This window comes from Coturnix japonica, chromosome 1 (assembly GCF_001577835.2).
Source record: "Coturnix japonica isolate 7356 chromosome 1, Coturnix japonica 2.1, whole genome shotgun sequence".
In the NCBI taxonomy this organism is placed as follows: domain Eukaryota; kingdom Metazoa; phylum Chordata; class Aves; order Galliformes; family Phasianidae; genus Coturnix; species Coturnix japonica.
The window spans coordinates 63,408,707-63,415,232 of NC_029516.1; the positions used below are offsets into that span (position 1 = coordinate 63,408,707).

Sequence of the window (6,526 nt, forward strand, 5' to 3'; positions counted from 1 at the left end):
GCCTGCATGCTATGCTTATAAACATCTGCATGGCCCTACAGAACAAGGCTTGTCTTCCATGCTACTGTCATCACTGCTGAAACCCAGCACCCTCTGCCTCACTATGCTCACATCCACTGTTTTGTCTCCATAAATGTTCAGAAAATTTCAATCAATTTAAACAGGACAAATTTAGTCTTATTAATGTGATTGGATGTAGCCCATTGATGTAGCCTATCCATACCCCTATGCAGAGTCTTCCTGCTCTCAGTCGGATCAGCAGTCCTGCGTTCACTTTCAGCCCAGGCACACAGATGCTTCTACAGCCAGTGAATTGTACACCTGTCCAAGCTGTAGGCAGCCAGTTACTCCCAGAGATGGCTGTGGGAAACAGCGTCAAACACTTCACTGAAATCCAGGTAGGCAACACAGACTATTCTAACTTGGAAAGGATCAGCAGATATCACTGAGACCAATGCCTGCTTCCACACAGGGCCAACCAAAATTCAAACCACATTCTAGAGACTGTTATCCAAAAGCTTCTAGAATTCTGGAAGGAACCTTTTCCTAGTATCCATCTGTTCTCTTGGTCCTATAGGACTCATCCTAAGGTGAAAGGAGCACAACCACAGACGTGGCTGCCACCTATCACTTGACTCCTGTATACCTATATATATACTAGAGTGAAAGTTTTCCTTACATCAAGTAAAGAGCAAAGGGAGGTGTTTCTGTTTCCTGTGCAGTGACTAAATCGCAAATAGTGTGCCAAGAAACTGAGCAGACTATTGTGAAGCTAGAGAAAACTCAGACAGTTGCATTGGTGTTTCTGTTGAGGGGTCGCCTTGCCTGTGCTACCATGGTGTCAGGGAGTCCCAAGATACTTCCTTTTCCAGGATGCTTCCAGTGCTTTGCTTTCATGCACTGTATAGATGGAAAAGGTAACACTGGCTACTAAACTGTCACTGGGCCAACGGAGGCAGGTGTCACCTCTCAGCTACTTCACAGTGTCTTTTATCCCTCTGGCTCCTGTTGTTTTGGGGAAGGTCACCAAAAAGACCAAATATCTGGAGGACTGCTTATTGGTTGGTTCTTTGGGCTTGATTCATTGCACACAGAATGGTCTTTGTTGTCTGATTCTAAAATTATCTCCTGCCACGTACAGGGACATCTTTCACTGGATGAGGTTGTCTCAAAGCCCTACCCAAACTTGACAGGCTGAGGAAGCTGGGCTAGTTTAGGCTGGAGAAGGCTGTGGGGTGACACTGCAGCCTTAAAGTACATAAGGGGAGCCAACTCTTTACAAGGGTAGAAAATGGCAGGACAAGGGGAAATGGTTATAAGTTGAGGAAGTGAAGATTTAGGTTAGATATCAGGGGGAAGTTTTTTACCAAGGGAGCAGTGAGGTTCTCGAACAGGCTGCCCAGAGAGGCAGTGTACCATGGCCCCTTCCCCACCCTATGGCCCTGGGCGGGGCCTTCAGCCCATATACCAACGTTGTTCCTGTACTGGGAAGACTAGAAGAGGACTCACAAATCCACACACATTCTGTCAAGTTCCAAAGAAACCTCAGAAGAACATTTATTGCTTTCATCATTTTTGTGGCTTTAGGTGTATGTTTGTTTGATCTGTTTGGGGTTTTTTTTGTTGGTTTTTAATTGTTTATATTAAATTTTCTATTTTTTTAAATCTTCTGTTGACCATGCTTGACAGAAGTCCTCCATGCTGAACATCAGCCTTCCTCCTGTCACAACCAAAGCCTTCTGATACTCCACAGGGGCAGCCACCCTCTGTGACACCTTAGCTCCTCACGTCACTGGGCAGCTCAGGTCCCTCCACTGGACTCCTCCTGTTTCGCTGGTTCAGCGGCTCCGAGGATGCCAGTCCCTGCCCTTCCTTCTTCCTCTTGGTGAAGAAGAGAGGACTTGGGAAGGGACAAGAGGTGGGGATGGGAAGGAGGGGTCCACAGGAACATTGGCTGTCAAAAGAAGAATGCCCAGGAAATTAATGCCTCATGTGAGCCTGCAGAGTGATCTGAAAGCTGGGGCTGTATCAGATAATGGCAAACTTACAGGATGGGAGGATCAGGGTTGCCACTTCCTGAGAGCAATGGGCTGGTAGTGGCTTTGCCCTGCTGGAGGTGGTTCCACTTCCATCGGTTCTTCGTCTGGCTCCAGATCCACCTCCATGGGCTCCTCATCACTCTCAGGAGGGTCCACCTCCATGGGCTCATCACTCTCAGGAGGGTCCACCTCCATGGGCTCCTCATCACTCTCAGGAGGGTCCACCTCCATGGGTTCGATGGTGGGGAGCCTCTCCATCAGCCGCCTCTTCTTAGCAGGCGAAAAATCCATTCTGCCTCCTTCGATGCAAAAAGACCACTCAGCAATCGAGTTCAGTGCAGCCACTGGCATTTCTTGCTCAGCAACTGGGGTTCTAAGCCCAGGGTCCCCCTTTTGTTAGGGTTTGGAACACCTGTGACATCAGGAGGCCTTGGTGGAATGTCCCATTGTGACCAAATGTCAATGCTTTATAGGCCAGTTTGGACCTGGTCCATGACTAATGGAGCACAGGGACCCAGTTTTGAACAATAGAGGAAAGATATTTTTTGTATAAGAAAAAATAAATACAAGAGGCGGAGATAAACACAGGCTGCTCTGAATTTAATGCCTTCTATTTGTTTCCATAGACACTGTAACAGAGAGTACAATAACACTATCATCTACTAGTGCAAATTCTCAGCTACAAAACACTATTTTTCAACAGTCACCACCATTAGCTGATTTGTGCATGGTCTGATCATCATGCTCTTCATTTTGTAATGTGACAACTGTGTATGGCCATCCAGAATATTACTTGCCTTTCCCATCAATTTTGCCACAGATGAAATGCATCACCCACCTTTTCAGTGTGCTCACAAATTGCAGGTACCAACATTTGGCGTGGTTGAACTTAATCCCATTGGCTTCAGACCCACCATACAGCCTATTCAGATCCCTCTGAAGGGCCTTCCTACCCTTAGGCAGATCGATGTTCCTGGCCAGCTTACTGTCATCTTAATGATGTGCTCTCAATGCCCTCATCCACATCATCAGTAAAGATATTAAACAGGATAGACCCCACCACCAACCCGTGGGGAACACCACTCATTACTCTGTTGCCAGCTGGATTTAGCTTCATTCACCACCACTCTCTGGGCCCAGCCCTCCAGCCAGTTCCTTACCCAGTAGAGAGTACCTGTCTAAGTCATAGGCTGCCAGCTTCTGCAGAAGAATACTGTGGGAGACAGTGTCAAAGGCTTTGCTGAAGTCCAGGTAGATCAACAGCCTTTCCCTCATCATGGGTCACTCAATCATAGGAGATCAGGTTGCTCAAGCAGGACCTGCCCCTCATGAACCCGTGCTGGCTGGGCCTGATCTCCCAGTTGTCCCACACATGCTGCGTGATCTCCCTTAAGATGATCTGTTCCATAACCTCAGCTGGCACTGAGATCAGGATGAAAGGCCTGTAGTTTCCTGGATCTTTCTTATGACTATTCTTGTAGATGGGAGTCACGTTGGCAAGTCTCCAGATCGGATCGGATGGATCTCATCTGGCTCCATGGACTTGTGGCAGTCCAGGCAGAGTAGCAGGTCTCTGACTTCCTGAATTGTGGGGGGTTTGTTCTGCTCCTCATCCAAGACATCCAGGTCAGGGGGTAGAGTACCCCGAGGACAACTGGTCTGAACTTTAAAGAAAGACACAAAGAAGTCATTGAGAACCTCAGCCTTTTCTTTATCCTCAGTTGTCATGTTCACAGCCTCATCCATTACAGGATGGAGATTCTCTTTGGTCTTTCTCTTCCTGTTAATATATTTGTAAAAGAGCTTCTTGTTCTCTTTTACTCCAGCATCCAAACTAAGTTTAGGCTGGGTTTTTGCCTTACTAATTTTCTCCCTGCACATCCTAACAACTTCTTTGTACTCTCACCATGTTGCCTGTCCCTTCTTCCACAGGAAGTAGATCCTCTTTTTCTCCTAAAACTTCAGGAAGAGCTCCCTGTACATCCATGTTGGTCTTCTTTCCCACCGGCTCATCTTGCAGCTCAAGAGAACAGACTGCTCCTGCACATTTAAGACCTCCTTCTTGAGAAGTGTCCAGCCTTTCTGGACCCCTTTACCCTCCAAGACTGAGTTTCAAGGGATACTCCCTACTATTCTCCTAATGTTATCTGGTAGTTAATTGTGAAGAGGGGTCTCTGGTTTTCTCCTCCTGTTTTCAACTCCTGATTCCCTGAAAAGTTGTAGCTGCAGCCCTTGCTGCTGCTGAGGGCTTTCTGCAAAGCCTTTCATTTCTTTCAGCTGCTTTGTAACTCTTGATTTAGGTGTTTGCCATTATAACCATACAGCATAGCTCTGTCCTGATGCTCCAGGAGTTCCTACAGTGATTTCTCTTGTTATTACATTTTAGTTAATTGCACAGATTAAAAGAAAAAAAAATCATTTAATGGTTGAAGATGTAAGGAGCATTAAAATAGTAAGAATAATTAACATATTGTCATTCTTTTCTATGAATGTAAAGCTTCTGAATAAACAAGTATATTTCATGTTCAGTTGAACAAGTATTTAGCATTAGATCAAATGTTAAATAGTAGTGATAAGGAAATCTGGCAATACAAATTCAATCAAAGCTAAAGAGAATCAGTCACAGTGGTAATGTTGGCAACAACAGCCTCAACTATTAGCACTTTCATCTAGAGAAAAAAAACAAACAAATGATAATATTCTCCCCAAACTGCATACAAGATTAGGTTATATTAAATCCCAAGATCAGGTCATAGTCCTGTGCTGAATGGATCACAAAATGCATGGTTTCTAAGTTTTGTTTAAAGGAAGATGATTGATGACAACCTCACAGGGAGGAAATACTCTAATCCTTCACAAAAGAGAACACACACACACACATAAATTGTGGATATTATCCCAGGATACCCGACAAAACTTCAGTCACCATCTTCCTCATTTTGAACTCTATGAATAATCATCCAAGTCCCAAGGTGTAAAGGCAAAGTTTGTGTCTATTGCCTCAGTGAAGCCATAGGTTCTATGTTGCCCCTTTGGTAAGCAGGGTGTGAGTTCTGCTCACACATTCAGTGGTGTACAGACGATAGACAGCCAAAAGGTGTCCTTATGCTGTAAGCTGTAAAGAAAAACATGGAATACTGGCAGCACTGGTATGACTCTACAAAGGTTAACTCAGAGATGATGTTATGTCTGCAGTTTGTAGGTGTTAAGGCATACTATGAACAGTTATCTTTCAGAGGAATAGAAGAGTGTATTCTGCCCTCCCTTGAGTGCTATTCTACCATCACATTATCTACATAAACAGAGAAGACAGCTTTTGTCCACTTCTATGGCTTGGCCTGTAATAACATACCCAAAACTAAGGATCCTTGTGGTTTTCCACACGCTATATTGTTTACTGTTTGAGCAACCTGCTCCACCTCTGAGGATAAGCAGCTCCATCCTGCTGTACCTGACCACTCTGGATGAGTCTGCAGATCAGAGCAACACTTTTCAAAGTTGACATTAATGTAGGAAATGGTGTTGGAACAGCTGCCCTGCTACAGAGTCAGGATTTGGTTGAAGAACAGCATATAATGTAGATCATTTAACTTCAGTAGCACCTTACAGTGCTTCACAACCTACCCACCTAAACACAGATGGGACAGCTTACATTGCATGAAAACATACTCAGTTAATGTGAGTGGGCTAAGCCAACATAAAAGAAGTTAATGACTGCTTTCCAGTGATTTTGAAAGAAGAAAACGTCTCTGAGGACATATTCTTTCCTCCAAGGAAGGTGAAATTTCCTCTTTCTGGATCTCAATAAAGTCACTTCCACATTTTTTTCCTCTGTGAGGAGTAGTCAGAATACCTCTTTTTCTCTATAAGAAAGTCTACATGGACAGGATACTCTTCCTGCTGAAATACCACAGACTTCATAAATAAGTCACTAATGTAAATAATGGATAAATATTTAATAACTTTAAAATGCAGAAAAGAAATTCAATTAGAGGGCATGTAACATGTCCCACTTGTACCTATTTTACATCTGCTATGGATTTACTATAGCTCATGAAATGGAAAGTTAGAACAATTACTTTTGTTAAATCTGTGCACAGTTATTTCCACATAAGCAAAATGCAGAATTATTCAGCAGTCTTATTTTTATAGATTTATTAAGTGTGTTTTATAGTATTCCCTCAACTTGAAGATAATCTTAAAATATTAACTCTCTTTCTAAAAATACACTCATGAAAAGAGTTTTACTTTTATCTGAACAGCACAGAGAATATTAACTCTAAGCATTCCAAGAAGGATCAAAGGATGGATCAAAAGGCCCCTTCTTCGGATGGAGTCATCTGCTAAAGTGACTTTGTCTTCTGAGTTGTCTTCTATCTTGCCTGAATACAAGAGATTGCCTAAACTTTACCAACTTTATCTGCCACATCCCACTGACCATTATACTTTCCCATTAGTCCTGCATTAGCACACACAGGATGGACAGT

General features: G+C 43.6%; 1 long non-coding RNA gene across 1 annotated transcript; it reads right to left on the reverse strand.

Moving 5' to 3' along the window:
* Positions 1–1,527: 1,527 nt before the first annotated feature.
* On the reverse strand, positions 1,528–5,803 carry LOC116653798. Its single transcript, XR_004308263.1, has 2 exons — positions 2,049–5,803; positions 1,528–1,954 (listed from the first exon to the last, which is right to left on the reverse strand). It is a non-coding gene; the product is annotated as an uncharacterized LOC116653798 (long non-coding RNA).
* Positions 5,804–6,526: the final 723 nt, after the last annotated feature.